Source organism: Brienomyrus brachyistius, chromosome 18 (genome assembly GCF_023856365.1).
Source record: "Brienomyrus brachyistius isolate T26 chromosome 18, BBRACH_0.4, whole genome shotgun sequence".
In the NCBI taxonomy this organism is placed as follows: Eukaryota; Metazoa; Chordata; class Actinopteri; order Osteoglossiformes; family Mormyridae; genus Brienomyrus; species Brienomyrus brachyistius.
The window spans coordinates 6,366,874-6,390,953 of record NC_064550.1 but is presented as its reverse complement, the minus strand read 5'-3'; the positions used below and the strand labels follow the sequence as shown (position 1 = coordinate 6,390,953).

The 24,080-nt window shown below is 51.6% G+C and overlaps 55 non-coding genes across 55 annotated transcripts; 30 read left to right on the top strand and 25 right to left on the bottom strand.

The window, feature by feature from the left end:
- The first annotated feature begins 87 nt into the window (after positions 1–87).
- Positions 88–160, top strand: trnak-cuu (transfer RNA lysine (anticodon CUU)). The gene has a single exon. It is a non-coding gene; the product is annotated as a tRNA-Lys (tRNA).
- Positions 161–877: 717 nt separating this feature from the next.
- trnac-gca (transfer RNA cysteine (anticodon GCA)) lies at positions 878–949 on the top strand. Its single transcript has one exon. It is a non-coding gene; the product is annotated as a tRNA-Cys (tRNA).
- A 548-nt stretch (positions 950–1,497) lies between these two features.
- trnan-guu (transfer RNA asparagine (anticodon GUU)) lies at positions 1,498–1,571 on the bottom strand. Its single transcript has one exon. It is a non-coding gene; the product is annotated as a tRNA-Asn (tRNA).
- Positions 1,572–1,684: 113 nt separating this feature from the next.
- On the top strand, positions 1,685–1,757 carry trnak-cuu (transfer RNA lysine (anticodon CUU)). Its single transcript has one exon. It is a non-coding gene; the product is annotated as a tRNA-Lys (tRNA).
- Positions 1,758–2,475: 718 nt separating this feature from the next.
- On the top strand, positions 2,476–2,547 carry trnac-gca (transfer RNA cysteine (anticodon GCA)). The gene has a single exon. It is a non-coding gene; the product is annotated as a tRNA-Cys (tRNA).
- A 559-nt stretch (positions 2,548–3,106) lies between these two features.
- trnan-guu (transfer RNA asparagine (anticodon GUU)) lies at positions 3,107–3,180 on the bottom strand. Its single transcript has one exon. It is a non-coding gene; the product is annotated as a tRNA-Asn (tRNA).
- A 113-nt stretch (positions 3,181–3,293) lies between these two features.
- On the top strand, positions 3,294–3,366 carry trnak-cuu (transfer RNA lysine (anticodon CUU)). The gene has a single exon. It is a non-coding gene; the product is annotated as a tRNA-Lys (tRNA).
- A 395-nt stretch (positions 3,367–3,761) lies between these two features.
- On the bottom strand, positions 3,762–3,833 carry trnae-cuc (transfer RNA glutamic acid (anticodon CUC)). The gene has a single exon. It is a non-coding gene; the product is annotated as a tRNA-Glu (tRNA).
- Positions 3,834–4,083: 250 nt separating this feature from the next.
- On the top strand, positions 4,084–4,155 carry trnac-gca (transfer RNA cysteine (anticodon GCA)). The gene has a single exon. It is a non-coding gene; the product is annotated as a tRNA-Cys (tRNA).
- Positions 4,156–4,703: 548 nt separating this feature from the next.
- On the bottom strand, positions 4,704–4,777 carry trnan-guu (transfer RNA asparagine (anticodon GUU)). The gene has a single exon. It is a non-coding gene; the product is annotated as a tRNA-Asn (tRNA).
- Positions 4,778–4,890: 113 nt separating this feature from the next.
- trnak-cuu (transfer RNA lysine (anticodon CUU)) lies at positions 4,891–4,963 on the top strand. The gene has a single exon. It is a non-coding gene; the product is annotated as a tRNA-Lys (tRNA).
- Positions 4,964–5,358: 395 nt separating this feature from the next.
- trnae-cuc (transfer RNA glutamic acid (anticodon CUC)) lies at positions 5,359–5,430 on the bottom strand. The gene has a single exon. It is a non-coding gene; the product is annotated as a tRNA-Glu (tRNA).
- Positions 5,431–5,680: 250 nt separating this feature from the next.
- On the top strand, positions 5,681–5,752 carry trnac-gca (transfer RNA cysteine (anticodon GCA)). Its single transcript has one exon. It is a non-coding gene; the product is annotated as a tRNA-Cys (tRNA).
- Positions 5,753–6,284: 532 nt separating this feature from the next.
- Positions 6,285–6,358, bottom strand: trnan-guu (transfer RNA asparagine (anticodon GUU)). The gene has a single exon. It is a non-coding gene; the product is annotated as a tRNA-Asn (tRNA).
- Positions 6,359–6,471: 113 nt separating this feature from the next.
- Positions 6,472–6,544, top strand: trnak-cuu (transfer RNA lysine (anticodon CUU)). Its single transcript has one exon. It is a non-coding gene; the product is annotated as a tRNA-Lys (tRNA).
- Positions 6,545–7,259: 715 nt separating this feature from the next.
- trnac-gca (transfer RNA cysteine (anticodon GCA)) lies at positions 7,260–7,331 on the top strand. Its single transcript has one exon. It is a non-coding gene; the product is annotated as a tRNA-Cys (tRNA).
- A 559-nt stretch (positions 7,332–7,890) lies between these two features.
- trnan-guu (transfer RNA asparagine (anticodon GUU)) lies at positions 7,891–7,964 on the bottom strand. The gene has a single exon. It is a non-coding gene; the product is annotated as a tRNA-Asn (tRNA).
- Positions 7,965–8,077: 113 nt separating this feature from the next.
- trnak-cuu (transfer RNA lysine (anticodon CUU)) lies at positions 8,078–8,150 on the top strand. The gene has a single exon. It is a non-coding gene; the product is annotated as a tRNA-Lys (tRNA).
- Positions 8,151–8,547: 397 nt separating this feature from the next.
- On the bottom strand, positions 8,548–8,619 carry trnae-cuc (transfer RNA glutamic acid (anticodon CUC)). The gene has a single exon. It is a non-coding gene; the product is annotated as a tRNA-Glu (tRNA).
- Positions 8,620–8,869: 250 nt separating this feature from the next.
- Positions 8,870–8,941, top strand: trnac-gca (transfer RNA cysteine (anticodon GCA)). Its single transcript has one exon. It is a non-coding gene; the product is annotated as a tRNA-Cys (tRNA).
- A 559-nt stretch (positions 8,942–9,500) lies between these two features.
- trnan-guu (transfer RNA asparagine (anticodon GUU)) lies at positions 9,501–9,574 on the bottom strand. The gene has a single exon. It is a non-coding gene; the product is annotated as a tRNA-Asn (tRNA).
- A 113-nt stretch (positions 9,575–9,687) lies between these two features.
- Positions 9,688–9,760, top strand: trnak-cuu (transfer RNA lysine (anticodon CUU)). The gene has a single exon. It is a non-coding gene; the product is annotated as a tRNA-Lys (tRNA).
- Positions 9,761–10,155: 395 nt separating this feature from the next.
- On the bottom strand, positions 10,156–10,227 carry trnae-cuc (transfer RNA glutamic acid (anticodon CUC)). The gene has a single exon. It is a non-coding gene; the product is annotated as a tRNA-Glu (tRNA).
- Positions 10,228–10,477: 250 nt separating this feature from the next.
- Positions 10,478–10,549, top strand: trnac-gca (transfer RNA cysteine (anticodon GCA)). Its single transcript has one exon. It is a non-coding gene; the product is annotated as a tRNA-Cys (tRNA).
- Positions 10,550–11,097: 548 nt separating this feature from the next.
- On the bottom strand, positions 11,098–11,171 carry trnan-guu (transfer RNA asparagine (anticodon GUU)). The gene has a single exon. It is a non-coding gene; the product is annotated as a tRNA-Asn (tRNA).
- A 113-nt stretch (positions 11,172–11,284) lies between these two features.
- trnak-cuu (transfer RNA lysine (anticodon CUU)) lies at positions 11,285–11,357 on the top strand. The gene has a single exon. It is a non-coding gene; the product is annotated as a tRNA-Lys (tRNA).
- Positions 11,358–11,752: 395 nt separating this feature from the next.
- trnae-cuc (transfer RNA glutamic acid (anticodon CUC)) lies at positions 11,753–11,824 on the bottom strand. Its single transcript has one exon. It is a non-coding gene; the product is annotated as a tRNA-Glu (tRNA).
- A 250-nt stretch (positions 11,825–12,074) lies between these two features.
- On the top strand, positions 12,075–12,146 carry trnac-gca (transfer RNA cysteine (anticodon GCA)). Its single transcript has one exon. It is a non-coding gene; the product is annotated as a tRNA-Cys (tRNA).
- A 548-nt stretch (positions 12,147–12,694) lies between these two features.
- Positions 12,695–12,768, bottom strand: trnan-guu (transfer RNA asparagine (anticodon GUU)). The gene has a single exon. It is a non-coding gene; the product is annotated as a tRNA-Asn (tRNA).
- A 113-nt stretch (positions 12,769–12,881) lies between these two features.
- On the top strand, positions 12,882–12,954 carry trnak-cuu (transfer RNA lysine (anticodon CUU)). The gene has a single exon. It is a non-coding gene; the product is annotated as a tRNA-Lys (tRNA).
- Positions 12,955–13,349: 395 nt separating this feature from the next.
- Positions 13,350–13,421, bottom strand: trnae-cuc (transfer RNA glutamic acid (anticodon CUC)). The gene has a single exon. It is a non-coding gene; the product is annotated as a tRNA-Glu (tRNA).
- Positions 13,422–13,671: 250 nt separating this feature from the next.
- Positions 13,672–13,743, top strand: trnac-gca (transfer RNA cysteine (anticodon GCA)). The gene has a single exon. It is a non-coding gene; the product is annotated as a tRNA-Cys (tRNA).
- Positions 13,744–14,302: 559 nt separating this feature from the next.
- trnan-guu (transfer RNA asparagine (anticodon GUU)) lies at positions 14,303–14,376 on the bottom strand. The gene has a single exon. It is a non-coding gene; the product is annotated as a tRNA-Asn (tRNA).
- A 113-nt stretch (positions 14,377–14,489) lies between these two features.
- On the top strand, positions 14,490–14,562 carry trnak-cuu (transfer RNA lysine (anticodon CUU)). The gene has a single exon. It is a non-coding gene; the product is annotated as a tRNA-Lys (tRNA).
- A 396-nt stretch (positions 14,563–14,958) lies between these two features.
- On the bottom strand, positions 14,959–15,030 carry trnae-cuc (transfer RNA glutamic acid (anticodon CUC)). The gene has a single exon. It is a non-coding gene; the product is annotated as a tRNA-Glu (tRNA).
- A 251-nt stretch (positions 15,031–15,281) lies between these two features.
- On the top strand, positions 15,282–15,353 carry trnac-gca (transfer RNA cysteine (anticodon GCA)). Its single transcript has one exon. It is a non-coding gene; the product is annotated as a tRNA-Cys (tRNA).
- Positions 15,354–15,912: 559 nt separating this feature from the next.
- On the bottom strand, positions 15,913–15,986 carry trnan-guu (transfer RNA asparagine (anticodon GUU)). The gene has a single exon. It is a non-coding gene; the product is annotated as a tRNA-Asn (tRNA).
- A 113-nt stretch (positions 15,987–16,099) lies between these two features.
- Positions 16,100–16,172, top strand: trnak-cuu (transfer RNA lysine (anticodon CUU)). The gene has a single exon. It is a non-coding gene; the product is annotated as a tRNA-Lys (tRNA).
- A 715-nt stretch (positions 16,173–16,887) lies between these two features.
- Positions 16,888–16,959, top strand: trnac-gca (transfer RNA cysteine (anticodon GCA)). Its single transcript has one exon. It is a non-coding gene; the product is annotated as a tRNA-Cys (tRNA).
- A 559-nt stretch (positions 16,960–17,518) lies between these two features.
- On the bottom strand, positions 17,519–17,592 carry trnan-guu (transfer RNA asparagine (anticodon GUU)). Its single transcript has one exon. It is a non-coding gene; the product is annotated as a tRNA-Asn (tRNA).
- A 113-nt stretch (positions 17,593–17,705) lies between these two features.
- Positions 17,706–17,778, top strand: trnam-cau (transfer RNA methionine (anticodon CAU)). The gene has a single exon. It is a non-coding gene; the product is annotated as a tRNA-Met (tRNA).
- A 392-nt stretch (positions 17,779–18,170) lies between these two features.
- Positions 18,171–18,242, bottom strand: trnae-cuc (transfer RNA glutamic acid (anticodon CUC)). Its single transcript has one exon. It is a non-coding gene; the product is annotated as a tRNA-Glu (tRNA).
- Positions 18,243–18,492: 250 nt separating this feature from the next.
- Positions 18,493–18,564, top strand: trnac-gca (transfer RNA cysteine (anticodon GCA)). Its single transcript has one exon. It is a non-coding gene; the product is annotated as a tRNA-Cys (tRNA).
- Positions 18,565–19,123: 559 nt separating this feature from the next.
- Positions 19,124–19,197, bottom strand: trnan-guu (transfer RNA asparagine (anticodon GUU)). The gene has a single exon. It is a non-coding gene; the product is annotated as a tRNA-Asn (tRNA).
- A 113-nt stretch (positions 19,198–19,310) lies between these two features.
- On the top strand, positions 19,311–19,383 carry trnak-cuu (transfer RNA lysine (anticodon CUU)). The gene has a single exon. It is a non-coding gene; the product is annotated as a tRNA-Lys (tRNA).
- A 713-nt stretch (positions 19,384–20,096) lies between these two features.
- trnac-gca (transfer RNA cysteine (anticodon GCA)) lies at positions 20,097–20,168 on the top strand. Its single transcript has one exon. It is a non-coding gene; the product is annotated as a tRNA-Cys (tRNA).
- A 548-nt stretch (positions 20,169–20,716) lies between these two features.
- Positions 20,717–20,790, bottom strand: trnan-guu (transfer RNA asparagine (anticodon GUU)). The gene has a single exon. It is a non-coding gene; the product is annotated as a tRNA-Asn (tRNA).
- A 113-nt stretch (positions 20,791–20,903) lies between these two features.
- Positions 20,904–20,976, top strand: trnak-cuu (transfer RNA lysine (anticodon CUU)). Its single transcript has one exon. It is a non-coding gene; the product is annotated as a tRNA-Lys (tRNA).
- A 394-nt stretch (positions 20,977–21,370) lies between these two features.
- On the bottom strand, positions 21,371–21,442 carry trnae-cuc (transfer RNA glutamic acid (anticodon CUC)). The gene has a single exon. It is a non-coding gene; the product is annotated as a tRNA-Glu (tRNA).
- Positions 21,443–21,692: 250 nt separating this feature from the next.
- Positions 21,693–21,764, top strand: trnac-gca (transfer RNA cysteine (anticodon GCA)). The gene has a single exon. It is a non-coding gene; the product is annotated as a tRNA-Cys (tRNA).
- Positions 21,765–22,312: 548 nt separating this feature from the next.
- trnan-guu (transfer RNA asparagine (anticodon GUU)) lies at positions 22,313–22,386 on the bottom strand. Its single transcript has one exon. It is a non-coding gene; the product is annotated as a tRNA-Asn (tRNA).
- A 113-nt stretch (positions 22,387–22,499) lies between these two features.
- trnak-cuu (transfer RNA lysine (anticodon CUU)) lies at positions 22,500–22,572 on the top strand. The gene has a single exon. It is a non-coding gene; the product is annotated as a tRNA-Lys (tRNA).
- A 394-nt stretch (positions 22,573–22,966) lies between these two features.
- On the bottom strand, positions 22,967–23,038 carry trnae-cuc (transfer RNA glutamic acid (anticodon CUC)). The gene has a single exon. It is a non-coding gene; the product is annotated as a tRNA-Glu (tRNA).
- A 250-nt stretch (positions 23,039–23,288) lies between these two features.
- Positions 23,289–23,360, top strand: trnac-gca (transfer RNA cysteine (anticodon GCA)). The gene has a single exon. It is a non-coding gene; the product is annotated as a tRNA-Cys (tRNA).
- A 548-nt stretch (positions 23,361–23,908) lies between these two features.
- Positions 23,909–23,982, bottom strand: trnan-guu (transfer RNA asparagine (anticodon GUU)). The gene has a single exon. It is a non-coding gene; the product is annotated as a tRNA-Asn (tRNA).
- Between the last annotated feature and the right edge of the window lie 98 nt (positions 23,983–24,080).

Here is a 24,080-nt window from a genome sequence, read left to right as displayed (position 1 = left end):
TTATGGGGTTCGGAGTCAGAAGGCACTTCGCAGAGAAGAACCGGTTCAGAAAGTTGCCGGTCCAGAAGCCCTGACATCTGTGTGTTGGCCTGGCTAGCTCAGTCGGTAGAGCATGAGACTCTTAATCTCAGGGTCGTGGGTTCGAGCCCCACGCTGGGCGCTGTCTTCTTGGCGCATAGAAGCCCATCACCCTCCGAGACGTGAACATGAAGAGTCACGCCGTCAATAAAACTTGATCGTGACTCACTCTGCCTTCTTGTGAGAGGCCAGATAGGACCCGTGGCCTGCGTGGTGAATGCGCTGTGTTCTCCCATGCAAGTGGATGTCCGTGCTGTCGTGCAGCTCACTTGAAAATGCCCTGCTGCTCATTATATTGGCCAGGAGTGAAAAACAGAAGGGTGAGAAGGTAGCTGAGGGCGCGACTGCACTGGGAATGCTGTGAGGGCCTCGTTCAGGTCCCGGAAGTCAGAAGCTGGCCGTAAGGGTCACAATGGGAAGTGCAGGGAGAGACAAAAAAAAAAAATAAAAAATAGAAGCCCAGAAAGACCCCCGGACTTCCCTGACTGGGAATCGAACCCGGGCCGTGGCGGTGAGAGCGCCAAATCCTGACCACTAGACCACCAGGGATCCCCCATGACACTGCTTTGCGCCCTGTCATACAGAAATACTCACAGGTGCCCCTTCAGGTCAGACCTGGCAAAGCCTTCCGTCTTCAGGGCACATTTCGCCTATGTGCCGTACAGCACTGCCCTGTGTCTTAAAGGAGAAGTCGCTTTTTTTTTCATGACTGGGTTACAGCTTAATGCTGCATAAAGAGTAGCCACAGAGTGTGTCAAAGTGGCTTGTGTTTCCACCTCATCTCCTTTGCTCTGCCTGCGGGGGTATAGCTCAGTGGTAGAGCATTTGACTGCAGATCAAGAGGTCCTAGGTTCAAATCCTGGTGCCCCCTGCGCTGGTTCTCCTGAGTGCCATTCAGGCTGTGCTTCTTGCTGCCAGTATGGCGTTCCTTGCTGGTCCCCTTTGCTTGATGTGAGTGCTGGCAACGTGAAAGAGTGCCAGAGTCTTCCCCCCCAGCACGGTGCACCAAAAGGTGCTACTGGGGACCCATCCGGCGCTATGAAATCTCCCCTCGACGTGCTACGACACGCCCGGAAAGCATTCCGTCTGCGATGCTGTAGAAGTGCATGGCGCTGCATTTTTTGTGCCATGTATACCACACGCAAATTTGTTGTTGTTTTAGCAGTTTTGGCGCAAGAGTGTTTTTTCCCAGAGACAAAGAAAGAAGAAAGACAAAGTATTTTAGTGCAAAATTGTTTTAGTTGATTCACAGCGATATTCTTTTTTTGAGAGGCAAACTATAAAGAAAGCAAAGAGACTAACAAGTCTGGTAAAACTCTGATATTGCATGCTAGGATAATAGAGAAATAATGCAACGCACCATAAAGGGAGACTGATGGAGAGATCATCCGCTTCAAGTCAGAGAGGAAAAAGAGAGCACGTCCCCGGGTGGGTTTGAACCACCAACCTCTCGGTTAACAGCCGAGCGCGCTAACCGATTGCGCCACGGAGACAGCGAGTACATGAGCACAGCTCTGCTTTATGGGGTTCGGAGTCAGAAGGCACTTCGCAGAGAAGAACCGGTTCAGAAAGTTGCCGGTCCAGAAGCCCTGACATCTGTGTGTTGGCCTGGCTAGCTCAGTCGGTAGAGCATGAGACTCTTAATCTCAGGGTCGTGGGTTCGAGCCCCACGCTGGGCGCTGTCTTCTTGGCGCATAGAAGCCCATCACCCTCCGAGACGTGAACATGAAGAGTCACGCCGTCAATAAAACTTGATCGTGACTCACTCTGCCTTCTTGTGAGAGGCCAGATAGGACCCGTGGCCTGCGTGGTGAATGCGCTGTGTTCTCCCATGCAAGTGGATGTCCGTGCTGTCGTGCAGCTCACTTGAAAATGCCCTGCTGCTCATTATATTGGCCAGGAGTGAAAAACAGAAGGGTGAGAAGGTAGCTGAGGGCGCGACTGCACTGGGAATGCTGTGAGGGCCTCGTTCAGGTCCCGGAAGTCAGAAGCTGGCCGTAAGGGTCACAATGGGAAGTGCAGGGAGAGACAAAAAAAAAAATAATAATAATAGAAGCCCAGAAAGACCCCCGGACTTCCCTGACCGGGAAACGAACCCAGGCCGTGGCGGTGAGAGCGCCAAATCCTGACCACTAGACCACCAGGGATCCCCCATGACACTGCTTTGCGCCCTGTCATACAGAAATACTCACAGGTGCCCCTTCAGGTCAGACCTGGCAAAGCCTTCCGTCTTCAGGGCACATTTCGCCTATGTGCCGTACAGCACTGCCCTGTGTCTTAAAGGAGAAGTCGCTTTTTTTTTCATGACTGGGTTACAGCTTAATGCTGCATAAAGAGTAGCCACAGAGTGTGTCAAAGTGGCTTGTGTTTCCACCTCATCTCCTTTGCTCTGCCTGCGGGGGTATAGCTCAGTGGTAGAGCATTTGACTGCAGATCAAGAGGTCCTAGGTTCAAATCCTGGTGCCCCCTGCGCTGGTTCTCCTGAGTGCCATTCAGGCTGTGCTTCTTGCTGCCAGTATGGCGTTCCTTGCTGGTCCCCTTTGCTTGATGTGAGTGCTGGCAACGTGAAAGAGTGCCAGAGTCTTCCCCCCCAGCACGGTGCACCAAAAGGTGCTACTGGGGACCCATCCGGCGCTATGAAATCTCCCCTCGACGTGCTACACCCCAGCTACGACACGCCTGGAAAGCATTCCGTCTGCGATGCTGTAGAAGGGCATGGCGCTGCGTTTTTTATGCCATGTATACCACACGCAAATTTGTTGTTGTTTTAGCAGTTTTGGCGCAAGAGTGTTTTTTCCCAGAGACAAAGAAAGAAGAAAGACAAAATATTTTAGTGCAAAATTGTTTTAGTTGATTCACAGCGATATTCTTTTTTTGAGAGGCAAACTATAAAGAAAGCAAAGAGACTAACAAGTCTGGTAAAACTCTGATATTGCATGCTAGGATAATAGAGAAATAATGCAACGCACCATAAAGGGAGACTGATGGAGAGATCATCCGCTTCAAGTCAGAGAGGAAAAAGAGAGCACGTCCCCGGGTGGGTTTGAACCACCAACCTCTCGGTTAACAGCCGAGCGCGCTAACCGATTGCGCCACGGAGACAGCGAGTACATGAGCACAGCTCTGCTTTATGGGGTTCGGAGTCAGAAGGCACTTCGCAGAGAAGAACCGGTTCAGAAAGTTGCCGGTCCAGAAGCCCTGACATCTGTGTGTTGGCCTGGCTAGCTCAGTCGGTAGAGCATGAGACTCTTAATCTCAGGGTCGTGGGTTAGAGCCCCACGCTGGGCGCTGTCTTCTTGGCGCATAGAAGCCCATCACCCTCCGAGACGTGAACATGAAGAGTCACGCCGTCAATAAAACTTGATCGTGACTCACTCTGCCTTCTTGTGAGAGGCCAGATAGGACCCGTGGCCTGCGTGGTGAATGCGCTGTGTTCTCCCATGCAAGTGGATGTCCGTGCTGTCGTGCAGCTCACTTGAAAATGCCCTGCTGCTCATTATATTGGCCAGGAGTGAAAAACAGAAGGGTGAGAAGGTAGCTGAGGGCGCGACTGCACTGGGAATGCTGTGAGGGCCTCGTTCAGGTCCCGGAAGTCAGAAGCTGGCCGTAAGGGTCACAATGGGAAGTGCAGGGAGAGACAAAAAAAATAAAATAAAAATAGAAGCCCAGAAAGACCCCCGGACTTCCCTGACCGGGAATCGAACCCGGGCCGTGGCGGTGAGAGCGCCAAATCCTGACCACTAGACCACCAGGGATCCCCCATGACACTGCTTTGCGCCCTGTCATACAGAAATACTCACAGGTGCCCCTTCAGGTCAGACCTGGCAAAGCCTTCCGTCTTCAGGGCACATTTCGCCTATGTGCCGTACAGCACTGCCCTGTGTCTTAAAGGAGAAGTCGCTTTTTTTTTCATGACTGGGTTACAGCTTAATGCTGCATAAAGAGTAGCCACAGAGTGTGTCAAAGTGGCTTGTGTTTCCACCTCATCTCCTTTGCTCTGCCTGCGGGGGTATAGCTCAGTGGTAGAGCATTTGACTGCAGATCAAGAGGTCCTAGGTTCAAATCCTGGTGCCCCCTGCGCTGGTTCTCCTGAGTGCCATTCAGGCTGTGCTTCTTGCTGCCAGTATGGCGTTCCTTGCTGGTCCCCTTTGCTTGATGTGAGTGCTGGCAACGTGAAAGAGTGCCAGAGTCTTCCCCCCCAGCACGGTGCACCAAAAGGTGCTACTGGGGACCCATCCGGCGCTATGAAATCTCCCCTCGACGTGCTACGACACGCCCGGAAAGCATTCCGTCTGCGATGCTGTAGAAGTGCATGGCGCTGCATTTTTTGTGCCATGTATACCACACGCAAATTTGTTGTTGTTTTAGCAGTTTTGGCGCAAGAGTGTTTTTTCCCAGAGACAAAGAAAGAAGAAAGACAAAGTATTTTAGTGCAAAATTGTTTTAGTTGATTCACAGCGATATTCTTTTTTTGAGAGGCAAACTATAAAGAAAGCAAAGAGACTAACAAGTCTGGTAAAACTCTGATATTGCATGCTAGGATAATAGAGAAATAATGCAACGCACCATAAAGGGAGACTGATGGAGAGATCATCCGCTTCAAGTCAGAGAGGAAAAAGAGAGCACGTCCCCGGGTGGGTTTGAACCACCAACCTCTCGGTTAACAGCCGAGCGCGCTAACCGATTGCGCCACGGAGACAGCGAGTACATGAGCACAGCTCTGCTTTATGGGGTTCGGAGTCAGAAGGCACTTCGCAGAGAAGAACCGGTTCAGAAAGTTGCCGGTCCAGAAGCCCTGACATCTGTGTGTTGGCCTGGCTAGCTCAGTCGGTAGAGCATGACACTCTTAATCTCAGGGTCGTGGGTTCGAGCCCCACGCTGGGCGCTGTCTTCTTGGCGCATAGAAGCCCATCACCCTCCGAGACGTGAACATGAAGAGTCACGCCGTCAATAAAACTTGATCGTGACTCACTCTGCCTTCTTGTGAGAGGCCAGATAGGACCCGTGGCCTGCGTGGTGAATGCGCTGTGTTCTCCCATGCAAGTGGATGTCCGTGCTGTCGTGCAGCTCACTTGAAAATGCCCTGCTGCTCATTATATTGGCCAGGAGTGAAAAACAGAAGGGTGAGAAGGTAGCTGAGGGCGCGACTGCACTGGGAATGCTGTGAGGGCCTCGTTCAGGTCCCGGAAGTCAGAAGCTGGCCGTAAGGGTCACAATGGGAAGTGCAGGGAGAGACAAAAAAAAAAAAAAAAAAATAGAAGCCCAGAAAGACCCCTGGACTTCCCTGACCGGGAATCGAACCCGGGCCGTGGCGGTGAGAGCGCCAAATCCTGACCACTAGACCACCAGGGATCCCCCATGACAGTGCTTTGCGCCCTGTCATACAGAAATACTCACAGGTGCCCCTTCAGGTCAGACCTGGCAAAGCCTTCCGTCTTCAGGGCACATTTCGCCTATGTGCCGTACAGCACTGCCCTGTGTCTTAAAGGAGAAGTCGCTTTTTTTTTCATGACTGGGTTACAGCTTAATGCTGCATAAAGAGTAGCCACAGAGTGTGTCAAAGTGGCTTGTGTTTCCACCTCATCTCCTTTGCTCTGCCTGCGGGGGTATAGCTCAGTGGTAGAGCATTTGACTGCAGATCAAGAGGTCCTAGGTTCAAATCCTGGTGCCCCCTGCGCTGGTTCTCCTGAGTGCCATTCAGGCTGTGCTTCTTGCTGCCAGTATGGCGTTCCTTGCTGGTCCCCTTTGCTTGATGTGAGTGCTGGCAACGTGAAAGAGTGCCAGAGTCTTCCCCCCCAGCACGGTGCACCAAAAGGTGCTACTGGGGACCCATCCGGCGCTATGAAATCTCCCCTCGACGTGCTACGACACGCCCGGAAAGCATTCCGTCTGCGATGCTGTAGAAGTGCATGGCGCTGCATTTTTTGTGCCATGTATACCACACGCAAATTTGTTGTTGTTTTAGCAGTTTTGGCGCAAGAGTGTTTTTTCCCAGAGACAAAGAAAGAAGAAAGACAAAGTATTTTAGTGCAAAATTGTTTTAGTTGATTCACAGCGATATTCTTTTTTTGAGAGGCAAACTATAAAGAAAGCAAAGAGACTAACAAGTCTGGTAAAACTCTGATATTGCATGCTAGGATAATAGAGAAATAATGCAACGCACCATAAAGGGAGACTGCTTCAAGTCAGAGAGGAAAAAGAGAGCACGTCCCCGGGTGGGTTTGAACCACCAACCTCTCGGTTAACAGCCGAGCGCGCTAACCGATTGCGCCACGGAGACAGCGAGTACATGAGCACAGCTGTGATTTATGGGGTTCGGAGTCAGAAGGCACTTCGCAGAGAAGAACCGGTTCAGAAAGTTGCCGGTCCAGAAGCCCTGACATCTGTGTGTTGGCCCGGCTAGCTCAGTCGGTAGAGCATGAGACTCTTAATCTCAGGGTCGTGGGTTCGAGCCCCACGCTGGGCGCTGTCTTCTTGGCGCATAGAAGCCCATCACCCTCCGAGACGTGAACATGAAGAGTCACGCCGTCAATAAAACTTGATCGTGACTCACTCTGCCTTCTTGTGAGAGGCCAGATAGGACCCGTGGCCTGCGTGGTGAATGCGCTGTGTTCTCCCATGCAAGTGGATGTCCGTGCTGTCGTGCAGCTCACTTGAAAATGCCCTGCTGCTCATTATATTGGCCAGGAGTGAAAAACAGAAGGGTGAGAAGGTAGCTGAGAGCGCGACTGCACTGGGAATGCTGTGAGGGCCTCGTTCAGGTCCCGGAAGTCAGAAGCTGGCCGTAAGGGTCACAATGGGAAGTGCAGGGAGAGACAAAAAAAAAAAAAAAAAAGAAGCCCAGAAAGACCCCCGGACTTCCCTGACCGGGAATCGAACTCGGGCCGTGGCGGTGAGAGCGCCAAATCCTGACCACTAGACCACCAGGGATCCCCCATGACAGTGCTTTGCGCCCTGTCATACAGAAATACTCACAGGTGCCCCTTCAGGTCAGACCTGGCAAAGCCTTCCGTCTTCAGGGCACATTTCGCCTATGTGCCGTACAGCACTGCCCTGTGTCTTAAAGGAGAAGTCGCTTTTTTTTTCATGACTGGGTTACAGCTTAATGCTGCATAAAGAGTAGCCACAGAGTGTGTCAAAGTGGCTTGTGTTTCCACCTCATCTCCTTTGCTCTGCCTGCGGGGGGTAAAGCTCAGTGGTAGAGCATTTGACTGCAGATCAAGAGGTCCTAGGTTCAAATCCTGGTGCCCCCTGCGCTGGTTCTCCTGAGTGCCATTCAGGCTGTGCTTCTTGCTGCCAGTATGGCGTTCCTTGCTGGTCCCCTTTGCTTGATGTGAGTGCTGGCAACGTGAAAGAGTGCCAGAGTCTTCCCCCCCAGCACGGTGCACCAAAAGGTGCTACTGGGGACCCATCCGGCGCTATGAAATCTCCCCTCGACGTGCTACACCCCAGCTACGACACGCCCGGAAAGCATTCCGTCTGCGATGCTGTAGAAGTGCATGGCGCTGCATTTTTTGTGCCATGTATACCACACGCAAATTTGTTGTTGTTTTAGCAGTTTTGGCGCAAGAGTGTTTTTTCCCAGAGACAAAGAAAGAAGAAAGACAAAGTATTTTAGTGCAAAATTGTTTTAGTTGATTCACAGCGATATTCTTTTTTTGAGAGGCAAACTATAAAGAAAGCAAAGAGACTAACAAGTCTGGTAAAACTCTGATATTGCATGCTAGGATAATAGAGAAATAATGCAACGCACCATAAAGGGAGACTGATGGAGAGATCATCCGCTTCAAGTCAGAGAGGAAAAAGAGAGCACGTCCCCGGGTGGGTTTGAACCACCAACCTCTCGGTTAACAGCCGAGCGCGCTAACCGATTGCGCCACGGAGACAGCGAGTACATGAGCACAGCTGTGCTTTATGGGCTTCGGAGTCAGAAGGCACTTCGCAGAGAAGAACCGGTTCAGAAAGTTGCCGGTCCAGAAGCCCTGACCTCTGTGTGTTGGCCCGGCTAGCTCAGTCGGTAGAGCATGAGACTCTTAATCTCAGGGTCGTGGGTTCGAGCCCCACGCTGGGCGCTGTCTTCTTGGCGCATAGAAGCCCATCACCCTCCGAGACGTGAACATGAAGAGTCACGCCGTCAATAAAACTTGATCGTGACTCACTCTGCCTTCTTGTGAGAGGCCAGATAGGACCCGTGGCCTGCGTGGTGAATGCGCTGTGTTCTCCCATGCAAGTGGATGTCCGTGCTGGCTGTCGTGCAGCTCACTTGAAAATGCCCTGCTGCTCATTATATTGGCCAGGAGTGAAAAACAGAAGGGTGAGAAGGTAGCTGAGGGCGCGACTGCACTGGGAATGCTGTGAGGGCCTCGTTCAGGTCCCGGAAGTCAGAAGCTGGCCGTAAGGGTCACAATGGGAAGTGCAGGGAGAGACAAAAAAAAAAAAAAAAAAAGAAGCCCAGAAAGACCCCCGGACTTCCCTGACCGGGAATCGAACCCGGGCCGTGGCGGTGAGAGCACCAAATCCTGACCACTAGACCACCAGGGATCCCCCATGACAGTGCTTTGCGCCCTGTCATACAGAAATACTCACAGGTGCCCCTTCAGGTCAGACCTGGCAAAGCCTTCCGTCTTCAGGGCACATTTCGCCTATGTGCCGTACAGCACTGCCCTGTGTCTTAAAGGAGAAGTCGCTTTTTTTTTCATGACTGGGTTACAGCTTAATGCTGCATAAAGAGTAGCCACAGAGTGTGTCAAAGTGGCTTGTGTTTCCACCTCATCTCCTTTGCTCTGCCTGTGGGGGTATAGCTCAGTGGTAGAGCATTTGACTGCAGATCAAGAGGTCCTAGGTTCAAATCCTGGTGCCCCCTGCGCTGGTTCTCCTGAGTGCCATTCAGGCTGTGCTTCTTGCTGCCAGTATGGCGTTCCTTGCTGGTCCCCTTTGCTTGATGTGAGTGCTGGCAACGTGAAAGAGTGCCAGAGTCTTCCCCCCCAGCACGGTGCACCAAAAGGTGCTACTGGGGACCCATCCGGCGCTATGAAATCTCCCCTCGACGTGCTACACCCCAGCTACGACACGCCCGGAAAGCATTCCGTCTGCGATGCTGTAGAAGTGCATGGCGCTGCATTTTTTGTGCCATGTATACCACACGCAAATTTGTTGTTGTTTTAGCAGTTTTGGCGCAAGAGTGTTTTTTCCCAGAGACAAAGAAAGAAGAAAGACAAAGTATTTTAGTGCAAAATTGTTTTAGTTGATTCACAGCGATATTCTTTTTTTGAGAGGCAAACTATAAAGAAAGCAAAGAGACTAACAAGTCTGGTAAAACTCTGATATTGCATGCTAGGATAATAGAGAAATAATGCAACGCACCATAAAGGGAGACTGATGGAGAGATCATCCGCTTCAAGTCAGAGAGGAAAAAGAGAGCACGTCCCCGGGTGGGTTTGAACCACCAACCTCTCGGTTAACAGCCGAGCGCGCTAACCGATTGCGCCACGGAGACAGCGAGTACATGAGCACAGCTGTGCTTTATGGGGTTCGGAGTCAGAAGGCACTTCGCAGAGAAGAACCGGTTCAGAAAGTTGCCGGTCCAGAAGCCCTGACATCTGTGTGTTGGCCCGGCTAGCTCAGTCGGTAGAGCATGAGACTCTTAATCTCAGGGTCGTGGGTTCGAGCCCCACGCTGGGCGCTGTCTTCTTGGCGCATAGAAGCCCATCACCCTCCGAGACGTGAACATGAAGAGTCACGCCGTCAATAAAACTTGATCGTGACTCACTCTGCCTTCTTGTGAGAGGCCAGATAGGACCCGTGGCCTGCGTGGTGAATGCGCTGTGTTCTCCCATGCAAGTGGATGTCCGTGCTGTCGTCCAGCTCACTTGAAAATGCCCTGCTGCTCATTATATTGGCCAGGAGTGAAAAACAGAAGGGTGAGAAGGTAGCTGAGGGCGCGACTGCACTGGGAATGCTGTGAGGGCCTCGTTCAGGTCCCGGAAGTCAGAAGCTGGCCGTAAGGGTCACAATGGGAAGTGCAGGGAGAGACAAAAAAAAAATAAAAAAAATAGAAGCCCAGAAAGACCCCTGGACTTCCCTGACCGGGAATCGAACCCGGGCCGTGGCGGTGAGAGCGCCAAATCCTGACCACTAGACCACCAGGGATCCCCCATGACAGTGCTTTGCGCCCTGTCATACAGAAATACTCACAGGTGCCCCTTCAGGTCAGACCTGGCAAAGCCTTCCGTTTTCAGGGCACATTTCGCCTATGTGCCGTACAGCACTGCCCTGTGTCTTAAAGGAGAAGTCGCTTTTTTTTTCATGACTGGGTTACAGCTTAATGCTGCATAAAGAGTAGCCACAGAGTGTGTCAAAGTGGCTTGTGTTTCCACCTCATCTCCTTTGCTCTGCCTGCGGGGGTATAGCTCAGTGGTAGAGCATTTGACTGCAGATCAAGAGGTCCTAGGTTCAAATCCTGGTGCCCCCTGCGCTGGTTCTCCTGAGTGCCATTCAGGCTGTGCTTCTTGCTGCCAGTATGGCGTTCCTTGCTGGTCCCCTTTGCTTGATGTGAGTGCTGGCAACGTGAAAGAGTGCCAGAGTCTTCCCCCCCAGCACGGTGCACCAAAAGGTGCTACTGGGGACCCATCCGGCGCTATGAAATCTCCCCTCGACGTGCTACGACACGCCCGGAAAGCATTCCGTCTGCGATGCTGTAGAAGTGCATGGCGCTGCATTTTTTGTGCCATGTATACCACACGCAAATTTGTTGTTGTTTTAGCAGTTTTGGCGCAAGAGTGTTTTTTCCCAGAGACAAAGAAAGAAGAAAGACAAAGTATTTTAGTGCAAAATTGTTTTAGTTGATTCACAGCGATATTCTTTTTTTGAGAGGCAAACTATAAAGAAAGCAAAGAGACTAACAAGTCTGGTAAAACTCTGATATTGCATGCTAGGATAATAGAGAAATAATGCAACGCACCATAAAGGGAGACTGATGGAGAGATCATCCGCTTCAAGTCAGAGAGGAAAAAGAGAGCACGTCCCCGGGTGGGTTTGAACCACCAACCTCTCGGTTAACAGCCGAGCGCGCTAACCGATTGCGCCACGGAGACAGCGAGTACATGAGCACAGCTCTGCTTTATGGGGTTCGGAGTCAGAAGGCACTTCGCAGAGAAGAACCGGTTCAGAAAGTTGCCGGTCCAGAAGCCCTGACATCTGTGTGTTGGCCTGGCTAGCTCAGTCGGTAGAGCATGAGACTCTTAATCTCAGGGTCGTGGGTTCGAGCCCCACGCTGGGCGCTGTCTTCTTGGCGCATAGAAGCCCATCACCCTCCGAGACGTGAACATGAAGAGTCACGCCGTCAATAAAACTTGATCGTGACTCACTCTGCCTTCTTGTGAGAGGCCAGATAGGACCCGTGGCCTGCGTGGTGAATGCGCTGTGTTCTCCCATGCAAGTGGATGTCCGTGCTGTCGTGCAGCTCACTTGAAAATGCCCTGCTGCTCATTATATTGGCCAGGAGTGAAAAACAGAAGGGTGAGAAGGTAGCTGAGGGCGCGACTGCACTGGGAATGCTGTGAGGGCCTCGTTCAGGTCCCGGAAGTCAGAAGCTGGCCGTAAGGGTCACAATGGGAAGTGCAGGGAGAGACAAAAAAAAAATAAAAAAAATAGAAGCCCAGAAAGACCCCTGGACTTCCCTGACCGGGAATCGAACCCGGGCCGTGGCGGTGAGAGCGCCAAATCCTGACCACTAGACCACCAGGGATCCCCCATGACAGTGCTTTGCGCCCTGTCATACAGAAATACTCACAGGTGCCCCTTCAGGTCAGACCTGGCAAAGCCTTCCGTCTTCAGGGCACATTTCGCCTATGTGCCGTACAGCACTGCCCTGTGTCTTAAAGGAGAAGTCGCTTTTTTTTTCATGACTGGGTTACAGCTTAATGCTGCATAAAGAGTAGCCACAGAGTGTGTCAAAGTGGCTTGTGTTTCCACCTCATCTCCTTTGCTCTGCCTGCGGGGGTATAGCTCAGTGGTAGAGCATTTGACTGCAGATCAAGAGGTCCTAGGTTCAAATCCTGGTGCCCCCTGCGCTGGTTCTCCTGAGTGCCATTCAGGCTGTGCTTCTTGCTGCCAGTATGGCGTTCCTTGCTGGTCCCCTTTGCTTGATGTGAGTGCTGGCAACGTGAAAGAGTGCCAGAGTCTTCCCCCCCAGCACGGTGCACCAAAAGGTGCTACTGGGGACCCATCCGGCGCTATGAAATCTCCCCTCGACGTGCTACGACACGCCCGGAAAGCATTCCGTCTGCGATGCTGTAGAAGTGCATGGCGCTGCATTTTTTGTGCCATGTATACCACACGCAAATTTGTTGTTGTTTTAGCAGTTTTGGCGCAAGAGTGTTTTTTCCCAGAGACAAAGAAAGAAGAAAGACAAAGTATTTTAGTGCAAAATTGTTTTAGTTGATTCACAGCGATATTCTTTTTTTGAGAGGCAAACTATAAAGAAAGCAAAGAGACTAACAAGTCTGGTAAAACTCTGATATTGCATGCTAGGATAATAGAGAAATAATGCAACGCACCATAAAGGGAGACTGATGGAGAGATCATCCGCTTCAAGTCAGAGAGGAAAAAGAGAGCACGTCCCCGGGTGGGTTTGAACCACCAACCTCTCGGTTAACAGCCGAGCGCGCTAACCGATTGCGCCACGGAGACAGCGAGTACATGAGCACAGCTCTGCTTTATGGGGTTCGGAGTCAGAAGGCACTTCGCAGAGAAGAACCGGTTCAGAAAGTTGCCGGTCCAGAAGCCCTGACATCTGTGTGTTGGCCTGGCTAGCTCAGTCGGTAGAGCATGAGACTCTTAATCTCAGGGTCGTGGGTTCGAGCCCCACGCTGGGCGCTGTCTTCTTGGCGCATAGAAGCCCATCACCCTCCGAGACGTGAACATGAAGAGTCACGCCGTCAATAAAACTTGATCGTGACTCACTCTGCCTTCTTGTGAGAGGCCAGATAGGACCCGTGGCCTGCGTGGTGAATGCGCTGTGTTCTCCCATGCAAGTGGATGTCCGTGCTGTCGTGCAGCTCACTTGAAAATGCCCTGCTGCTCATTATATTGGCCAGGAGTGAAAAACAGAAGGGTGAGAAGGTAGCTGAGGGCGCGACTGCACTGGGAATGCTGTGAGGGCCTCGTTCAGGTCCCGGAAGTCAGAAGCTGGCCGTAAGGGTCACAATGGGAAGTGCAGGGAGAGACAAAAAAAAAAAAAAAAAAATAGAAGCCCAGAAAGACCCCTGGACTTCCCTGACCGGGAATCGAACCCGGGCCGTGGCGGTGAGAGCGCCAAATCCTGACCACTAGACCACCAGGGATCCCCCATGACAGTGCTTTGCGCCCTGTCATACAGAAATACTCACAGGTGCCCCTTCAGGTCAGACCTGGCAAAGCCTTCCGTCTTCAGGGCACATTTCGCCTATGTGCCGTACAGCACTGCCCTGTGTCTTAAAGGAGAAGTCGCTTTTTTTTTCATGACTGGGTTACAGCTTAATGCTGCATAAAGAGTAGCCACAGAGTGTGTCAAAGTGGCTTGTGTTTCCACCTCATCTCCTTTGCTCTGCCTGCGGGGGTATAGCTCAGTGGTAGAGCATTTGACTGCAGATCAAGAGGTCCTAGGTTCAAATCCTGGTGCCCCCTGCGCTGGTTCTCCTGAGTGCCATTCAGGCTGTGCTTCTTGCTGCCAGTATGGCGTTCCTTGCTGGTCCCCTTTGCTTGATGTGAGTGCTGGCAACGTGAAAGAGTGCCAGAGTCTTCCCCCCCAGCACGGTGCACCAAAAGGTGCTACTGGGGACCCATCCGGCGCTATGAAATCTCCCCTCGACGTGCTACACCCCAGCTACGACACGCCCGGAAAGCATTCCGTCTGCGATGCTGTAGAAGTGCATGGCGCTGCGTTTTTTGTGCCATGTATACCACACGCAAATTTGTTGTTGTTTTAGCAGTTTTGGCGCAAGAGTGTTTTTTCCCAGAGACAAAGAAAGAAGAAAGACAAAGTATTTTAGTGCAAAATTGTTTTAGTTGATTCACAGCGATATTCTTTTTTTGAGAGGCAAACTATTAAGAAAGCAAAGAGACTAACAAGTCTGGTAAAACTCTGATATTGCATGCTAGGATAATAGAGAAATAATGCAACGCACCATAAAGGGAGACTGATGGAGAGATCATCCGCTTCAAGTCAGAGAGGAAAAAGAGAGCACGTCCCCGGGTGGGTTTGAACCACCAACCTCTCGGTTAACAGCCGAGCGCGCTAACCGATTGCGCCACGGAGACAGCGAGTACATGAGCACAGCTGTGCTTTATGGGGTTCGGAGTCAGAAGGCACTTCGCAGAGAAGAACCGGTTCAGAAAGTTGCCGGTCCAGAAGCCCTAACATCTGTGTGTTGGCCCGGCTAGCTCAGTCGGTAAAGCATGAGACTCTTAATCTCAGGGTCGTGGGTTCGAGCCCCACGCTGGGTGCTGTCTTCTTGGCGCATAGAAGCCCATCACCCTCCGAGACGTGAACATGAAGAGTCACGCCGTCAATAAAACTTGATCGTGACTCACTCTGCCTTCTTGTGAGAGGCCAGATAGGACCCGTGGCCTGCGTGGTGAATGCGCTGTGTTCTCCCATGCAAGTGGATGTCCGTGCTGTCGTGCAGCTCACTTGAAAATGCCCTGCTGCTCATTATATTGGCCAGGAGTGAAAAACAGAAGGGTGAGAAGGTAGCTGAGGGCGCGACTGCACTGGGAATGCTGTGAGGGCCTCGTTCAGGTCCCGGAAGTCAGAAGCTGGCCGTAAGGGTCACAATGGGAAGTGCAGGGAGAGACAAAAAAAAAAAAAAAAAAAAAAGAAGCCCAGAAAGACCCCCGGACTTCCCTGACCGGGAATCGAACCCGGGCCGTGGCGGTGAGAGCGCCAAATCCTGACCACTAGACCACCAGGGATCCCCCATGACAGTGCTTTGCGCCCTGTCATACAGAAATACTCACAGGTGCCCCTTCAGGTCAGACCTGGCAAAGCCTTCCGTCTTCAGGGCACATTTCGCCTATGTGCCGTACAGCACTGCCCTGTGTCTTAAAGGAGAAGTCGCTTTTTTTTTCATGACTGGGTTACAGCTTAATGCTGCATAAAGAGTAGCCACAGAGTGTGTCAAAGTGGCTTGTGTTTCCACCTCATCTCCTTTGCTCTGCCTGCGGGGGGTAAAGCTCAGTGGTAGAGCATTTGACTGCAGATCAAGAGGTCCTAGGTTCAAATCCTGGTGCCCCCTGCGCTGGTTCTCCTGAGTGCCGTTCAGGCTGTGCTTCTTGCTGCCAGTATGGCGTTCCTTGCTGGTCCCCTTTGCTTGATGTGAGTGCTGGCAACGTGAAAGAGTGCCAGAGTCTTCCCCCCCAGCACGGTGCACCAAAAGGTGCTACTGGGGACCCATCCGGCGCTATGAAATCTCCCCTCGACGTGCTACACCCCAGCTACGACACGCCCAGAAAGCATTCCGTCTGCGATGCTGTAGAAGTGCATGGCGCTGCGTTTTTTGTGCCATGTATACCACACGCAAATTTGTTGTTGTTTTAGCAGTTTTGGCGCAAGAGTGTTTTTTCCCAGAGACAAAGAAAGAAGAAAGACAAAGTATTTTAGTGCAAAATTGTTTTAGTTGATTCACAGCGATATTCTTTTTTTGAGAGGCAAACTATAAAGAAAGCAAAGAGACTAACAAGTCTGGTAAAACTCTGATATTGCATGCTAGGATAATAGAGAAATAATGCAACGCACCATAAAGGGAGACTGATGGAGAGATCATCCGCTTCAAGTCAGAGAGGAAAAAGAGAGCACGTCCCCAGGTGGGTTTGAACAACCAACCTCTCGGTTAACAGCCGAGCGCGCTAACCGATTGCGCCACGGAGACAGCGAGTACATGAGCACAGCTCTGCTTTATGGGGTTCGGAGTCAGAAGGCACTTCGCAGAGAAGAACCGGTTCAGAAAGTTGCCGGTCCAGAAGCCCTGACATCTGTATGTTGGCCCGGCTAGCTCAGTCGGTAGAGCATGAGACTCTTAATCTCAGGGTCGTGGGTTCGAGCCCCACGCTGGGCGCTGTCTTCTTGGCGCATAGAAGCCCATCACCCTCCGAGACGTGAACATGAAGAGTCACGCCGTCAATAAAACTTGATCGTGACTCACTCTGCCTTCTTGTGAGAGGCCAGATAGGACCCGTGGCCTGCGTGGTGAATGCGCTGTGTTCTCCCATGCAAGTGGATGTCCGTGCTGTCGTGCAGCTCACTTGAAAATGCCCTGCTGCTCATTATATTGGCCAGGAGTGAAAAACAGAAGGGTGAGAAGGTAGCTGAGGGCGTGACTGCACTGGGAATGCTGTGAGGGCCTCGTTCAGGTCCCGGAAGTCAGAAGCTGGCTGTAAGGGTCACAATGGGAAGTGCAGGGAGAGACAAAAAAAAAAAAAAAAAAGAAGCCCAGAAAGACCCCCGGACTTCCCTGACCGGGAATCGAACCTGGGCCGTGGCGGTGAGAGCGCCAAATCCTGACCACTAGACCACCAGGGATCCCCCATGACAGTGCTTTGCGCCCTGTCATACAGAAATACTCACAGGTGCCCCTTCAGGTCAGACCTGGCAAAGCCTTCCGTCTTCAGGGCACATTTCGCCTATGTGCCGTACAGCACTGCCCTGTGTCTTAAAGGAGAAGTCGCTTTTTTTTTCATGACTGGGTTACAGCTTAATGCTGCATAAAGAGTAGCCACAGAGTGTGTCAAAGTGGCTTGTGTTTCCACCTCATCTCCTTTGCTCTGCCTGCGGGGGGTATAGCTCAGTGGTAGAGCATTTGACTGCAGATCAAGAGGTCCTAGGTTCAAATCCTGGTGCCCCCTGCGCTGGTTCTCCTGAGTGCCATTCAGGCTGTGCTTCTTGCTGCCAGTATGGCGTTCCTTGCTGGTCCCCTTTGCTTGATGTGAGTGCTGGCAACGTGAAAGAGTGCCAGAGTCTTCCCCCCCAGCACGGTGCACCAAAAGGTGCTACTGGGGACCCATCCGGCGCTATGAAATCTCCCCTCGACGTGCTACACCCCAGCTACGACACGCCCGGAAAGTATTCCGTCTGCGATGCTGTAGAAGTGCATGGCGCTGTGTTTTTTGTGCCATGTATACCACACGCAAATTTGTTGTTGTTTTAGCAGTTTTGGCGCAAGAGTGTTTTTTCCCAGAGACAAAGAAAGAAGAAAGACAAAGTATTTTAGTGCAAAATTGTTTTAGTTGATTCACAGCGATATTCTTTTTTTGAGAGGCAAACTATAAAGAAAGCAAAGAGACTAACAAGTCTGGTAAAACTCTGATATTGCATGCTAGGATAATAGAGAAATAATGCAACGCACCATAAAGGGAGACTGATGGAGAGATCATCCGCTTCAAGTCAGAGAGGAAAAAGAGAGCACGTCCCCAGGTGGGTTTGAACCACCAACCTCTCGGTTAACAGCCGAGCGCGCTAACCGATTGCGCCACGGAGACAGCGAGTACATGAGCACAGCTGTGCTTTATGGGGTTCGGAGTCAGAAGGCACTTCGCAGAGAAGAACCGGTTCAGAAAGTTGCCGGTCCAGAAGCCCTGACATCTGTGTGTTGGCCCGGCTAGCTCAGTCGGTAGAGCATGAGACTCATAATCTCAGGGTCGTGGGTTCGAGCCCCACGCTGGGCGCTGTCTTCTTGGCGCATAGAAGCCCATCACCCTCCGAGACGTGAACATGAAGAGTCACGCCGTCAATAAAACTTGATCGTGACTCACTCTGCCTTCTTGTGAGAGGCCAGATAGGACCCGTGGCCTGCGTGGTGAATGCGCTGTGTTCTCCCATGCAAGTGGATGTCCGTGCTGTCGTGCAGCTCACTTGAAAATGCCCTGCTGCTCATTATATTGGCCAGGAGTGAAAAACAGAAGGGTGAGAAGGTAGCTGAGGGCGTGACTGCACTGGGAATGCTGTGAGGGCCTCGTTCAGGTCCCGGAAGTCAGAAGCTGGCCGTAAGGGTCACAATGGGAAGTGCAGGGAGAGACAAAAAAAAAAAAAAAAAAGAAGCCCAGAAAGACCCCTGGACTTCCCTGACCGGGAATCGAACCCGGGCCGTGGCGGTGAGAGCGCCAAATCCTGACCACTAGACCACCAGGGATCCCCCATGACAGTGCTTTGCGCCCTGTCATACAGAAATACTCACAGGTGCCCCTTCAGGTCAGACCTGGCAAAGCCTTCCGTCTTCAGGGCACATTTCGCCTATGTGCCGTACAGCACTGCCCTGTGTCTTAAAGGAGAAGTCGCTTTTTTTTTCATGACTGGGTTACAGCTTAATGCTGCATAAAGAGTAGCCACAGAGTGTGTCAAAGTGGCTTGTGTTTCCACCTCATCTCCTTTGCTCTGCCTGCGGGGGTATAGCTCAGTGGTAGAGCATTTGACTGCAGATCAAGAGGTCCTAGGTTCAAATCCTGGTGCCCCCTGCGCTGGTTCTCCTGAGTGCCATTCAGGCTGTGCTTCTTGCTGCCAGTATGGCGTTCCTTGCTGGTCCCCTTTGCTTGATGTGAGTGCTGGCAACGTGAAAGAGTGCCAGAGTCTTCCCCCCCAGCACGGTGCACCAAAAGGTGCTACTGGGGACCCATCCGGCGCTATGAAATCTCCCCTCGACGTGCTACACCCCAGCTACGACAAGCCCGGAAAGCATTCCGTCTGCGATGCTGTAGAAGTGCATGGCGCTGCATTTTTTGTGCCATGTATACCACACGCAAATTTGTTGTTGTTTTAGCAGTTTTGGCGCAAGAGTGTTTTTTCCCAGAGACAAAGAAAGAAGAAAGACAAAGTATTTTAGTGCAAAATTGTTTTAGTTGATTCACAGCGATATTCTTTTTTTGAGAGGCAAACTATAAAGAAAGCAAAGAGACTAACAAGTCTGGTAAAACTCTGATATTGCATGCTAGGATAATAGAGAAATAATGCAACGCACCATAAAGGGAGACTGATGGAGACATCATCCGCTTCAAGTCAGAGAGGAAAAAGAGAGCACGTCCCCGGGTGGGTTTGAACCACCAACCTCTCGGTTAACAGCCGAGCGCGCTAACCGATTGCGCCACGGAGACAGCGAGTACATGAGCACAGCTGTGCTTTATGGGGTTCGGAGTCAGAAGGCACTTCGCAGAGAAGAACCGGTTCAGAAAGTTGCCGGTCCAGAAGCCCTGACATCTGTGTGTTGGCCCGGCTAGCTCAGTCGGTAGAGCATGAGACTCTTAATCTCAGGGTCGTGGGTTCGAGCCCCACGCTGGGCGCTGTCTTCTTGGCGCATAGAAGCCCATCACCCTCCGAGACGTGAACATGAAGAGTCACGCCGTCAATAAAACTTGATCGTGACTCACTCTGCCATCTTGTGAGAGGCCAGATAGGACCCGTGGCCTGCGTGGTGAATGCGCTGTGTTCTCCCATGCAAGTGGATGTCCGTGCTGTCGTGCACCTCACTTGAAAATGCCCTGCTGCTCATTATATTGGCAAGGAGTGAAAAACAGAAGGGTGAGAAGGTAGCTGAGGGCGCGACTGCACTGGGAATGCTGTGAGGGCCTCGTTCAGGTCCCGGAAGTCAGAAGCTGGCAGTAAGGGTCACAATGGGAAGTGCAGGGAGAGACAAAAAAAAAAAAAAAAAGAAGCCCAGAAAGACCCCCAGACTTCCCTGACCGGGAATCGAATCCGGGCCGTGGCGGTGAGAGCGCCAAATCCTGACCACTAGACCACCAGGGATCCCCCATGACAGTGCTTTGCGCCCTGTCATACAGAAATACTCACAGGTGCCCCTTCAGGTCAGACCTGGCAAAGCCTTCCGTCTTCAGGGCACATTTCGCCTATGTGCCGTACAGCACTGCCCTGTGTCTTAAAGGAGAAGTCGCTTTTTTTTTCATGACTGGGTTACAGCTTAATGCTGCATAAAGAGTAGCCACAGAGTGTGTCAAAGTGGCTTGTGTTTCCACCTCATCTCCTTTGCTCTGCCTGCGGGGGTATAGCTCAGTGGTAGAGCATTTGACTGCAGATCAAGAGGTCCTAGGTTCAAATCCTGGTGCCCCCTGCGCTGGTTCTCCTGAGTGCCATTCAGGCTGTGCTTCTTGCTGCCAGTATGGCGTTCCTTGCTGGTCCCCTTTGCTTGATGTGAGTGCTGGCAATGTGAAAGAGTGCCAGAGTCTTCCCCCCCAGCACGGTGCACCAAAAGGTGCTACTGGGGACCCATCCGGCGCTATGAAATCTCCCCTCGACGTGCTACGACACGCCCGGAAAGCATTCCGTCTGCGATGCTGTAGAAGTGCATGGCGCTGCATTTTTTGTGCCATGTATACCACACGCAAATTTGTTGTTGTTTTAGCAGTTTTGGCGCAAGAGTGTTTTTTCCCAGAGACAAAGAAAGAAGAAAGACAAAGTATTTTAGTGCAAAATTGTTTTAGTTGATTCACAGCGATATTCTTTTTTTGAGAGGCAAACTATAAAGAAAGCAAAGAGACTAACAAGTCTGGTAAAACTCTGATATTGCATGCTAGGATAATAGAGAAATAATGCAACGCACCATAAAGGGAGACTGATGGAGAGATCATCCGCTTCAAGTCAGAGAGGAAAAAGAGAGCACGTCCCCGGGTGGGTTTGAACCACCAACCTCTCGGTTAACAGCCGAGCGCGCTAACCGATTGCGCCACGGAGACAGCGAGTACATGAGCACAGCTCTGCTTTATGGGGTTCGGAGTCAGAAGGCACTTCGCAGAGAAGAACCGGTTCAGAAAGTTGCCGGTCCAGAAGCCCTGACATCTGTGTGTTGGCCTGGCTAGCTCAGTCGGTAGAGCATGAGACTCTTAATCTCAGGGTCGTGGGTTCGAGCCCCACGCTGGGCGCTGTCTTCTTGGCGCATAGAAGCCCATCACCCTCCGAGACGTGAACATGAAGAGTCACGCCGTCAATAAAACTTGATCGTGACTCACTCTGCCTTCTTGTGAGAGGCCAGATAGGACCCGTGGCCTGCGTGGTGAATGCGCTGTGTTCTCCCATGCAAGTGGATGTCCGTGCTGTCGTGCAGCTCACTTGAAAATGCCCTGCTGCTCATTATATTGGCCAGGAGTGAAAAACAGAAGGGTGAGAAGGTAGCTGAGGGCGCGACTGCACTGGGAATGCTGTGAGGGCCTCGTTCAGGTCCCGGAAGTCAGAAGCTGGCCGTAAGGGTCACAATGGGAAGTGCAGGGAGAGACAAAAAAAAAAAAAAAAAATAGAAGCCCAGAAAGACCCCCGGACTTCCCTGACCGGGAATCGAACCCGGGCCGTGGCGGTGAGAGCGCCAAATCCTGACCACTAGACCACCAGGGATCCCCCATGACAGTGCTTTGCGCCCTGTCATACAGAAATACTCACAGGTGCCCCTTCAGGTCAGACCTGGCAAAGCCTTCCGTCTTCAGGGCACATTTCGCCTATGTGCCGTACAGCACTGCCCTGTGTCTTAAAGGAGAAGTCGCTTTTTTTTTCATGACTGGGTTACAGCTTAATGCTGCATAAAGAGTAGCCACAGAGTGTGTCAAAGTGGCTTGTGTTTCCACCTCATCTCCTTTGCTCTGCCTGCGGGGGTATAGCTCAGTGGTAGAGCATTTGACTGCAGATCAAGAGGTCCTAGGTTCAAATCCTGGTGCCCCCTGCGCTGGTTCTCCTGAGTGCCATTCAGGCTGTGCTTCTTGCTGCCAGTATGGCGTTCCTTGCTGGTCCCCTTTGCTTGATGTGAGTGCTGGCAACGTGAAAGAGTGCCAGAGTCTTCCCCCCCAGCACGGTGCACCAAAAGGTGCTACTGGGGACCCATCCGGCGCTATGAAATCTCCCCTCGACGTGCTACGACACGCCCGGAAAGCATTCCGTCTGCGATGCTGTAGAAGTGCATGGCGCTGCATTTTTTGTGCCATGTATACCACACGCAAATTTGTTGTTGTTTTAGCAGTTTTGGCGCAAGAGTGTTTTTTCCCAGAGACAAAGAAAGAAGAAAGACAAAGTATTTTAGTGCAAAATTGTTTTAGTTGATTCACAGCGATATTCTTTTTTTGAGAGGCAAACTATAAAGAAAGCAAAGAGACTAACAAGTCTGGTAAAACTCTGATATTGCATGCTAGGATAATAGAGAAATAATGCAACGCACCATAAAGGGAGACTGATGGAGAGATCATCCGCTTCAAGTCAGAGAGGAAAAAGAGAGCACGTCCCCGGGTGGGTTTGAACCACCAACCTCTCGGTTAACAGCCGAGCGCGCTAACCGATTGCGCCACGGAGACAGCGAGTACATGAGCACAGCTCTGCTTTATGGGGTTCGGAGTCAGAAGGCACTTCGCAGAGAAGAACCGGTTCAGAAAGTTGCCGGTCCAGAAGCCCTGACATCTGTGTGTTGGCCTGGCTAGCTCAGTCGGTAGAGCATGAGACTCTTAATCTCAGGGTCGTGGGTTCGAGCCCCACGCTGGGCGCTGTCTTCTTGGCGCATAGAAGCCCATCACCCTCCGAGACGTGAACATGAAGAGTCACGCCGTCAATAAAACTTGATCGTGACTCACTCTGCCTTCTTGTGAGAGGCCAGATAGGACCCGTGGCCTGCGTGGTGAATGCGCTGTGTTCTCCCATGCAAGTGGATGTCCGTGCTGTCGTGCAGCTCACTTGAAAATGCCCTGCTGCTCATTATATTGGCCAGGAGTGAAAAACAGAAGGGTGAGAAGGTAGCTGAGGGCGCGACTGCACTGGGAATGCTGTGAGGGCCTCGTTCAGGTCCCGGAAGTCAGAAGCTGGCCGTAAGGGTCACAATGGGAAGTGCAGGGAGAGACAAAAAAAAAAAAAAAAAATAGAAGCCCAGAAAGACCCCCGGACTTCCCTGACCGGGAATCGAACCCGGGCCGTGGCGGTGAGAGCGCCAAATCCTGACCACTAGACCACCAGGGATCCCCCATGACACTGCTTTGCGCCCTGTCATACAGAAATACTCACAGGTGCCCCTTCAGGTCAGACCTGGCAAAGCCTTCCGTCTTCAGGGCACATTTCGCCTATGTGCCGTACAGCACTGCCCTGTGTCTTAAAGGAGAAGTCGCTTTTTTTTTCATGACTGGGTTACAGCTTAATGCTGCATAAAGAGTAGCCACAGAGTGTGTCAAAGTGGCTTGTGTTTCCACCTCATCTCCTTTGCTCTGCCTGCGGGGGTATAGCTCAGTGGTAGAGCATTTGACTGCAGATCAAGAGGTCCTAGGTTCAAATCCTGGTGCCCCCTGCGCTGGTTCTCCTGAGTGCCATTCAGGCTGTGCTTCTTGCTGCCAGTATGGCGTTCCTTGCTGGTCCCCTTTGCTTGATGTGAGTGCTGGCAACGTGAAAGAGTGCCAGAGTCTTCCCCCCCAGCACGGTGCACCAAAAGGTGCTACTGGGGACCCATCCGGCGCTATGAAATCTCCCCTCGACGTGCTACGACACGCCCGGAAAGCATTCCGTCTGCGATGCTGTAGAAGTGCATGGCGCTGCATTTTTTGTGCCATGTATACCACACGCAAATTTGTTGTTGTTTTAGCAGTTTTGGCGCAAGAGTGTTTTTTCCCAGAGACAAAGAAAGAAGAAAGACAAAGTATTTTAGTGCAAAATTGTTTTAGTTGATTCACAGCGATATTCTTTTTTTGAGAGGCAAACTATAAAGAAAGCAAAGAGACTAACAAGTCTGGTAAAACTCTGATATTGCATGCTAGGATAATAGAGAAATAATGCAACGCACCATAAAGGGAGACTGATGGAGAGATCATCCGCTTCAAGTCAGAGAGGAAAAAGAGAGCACGTCCCCGGGTGGGTTTGAACCACCAACCTCTCGGTTAACAGCCGAGCGCGCTAACCGATTGCGCCACGGAGACAGCTAGTACATGAGCACAGCTCTGCTTTATGGGGTTCGGAGTCAGAAGGCACTTCGCAGAGAAGAACCGGTTCAGAAAGTTGCCGGTCCAGAAGCCCT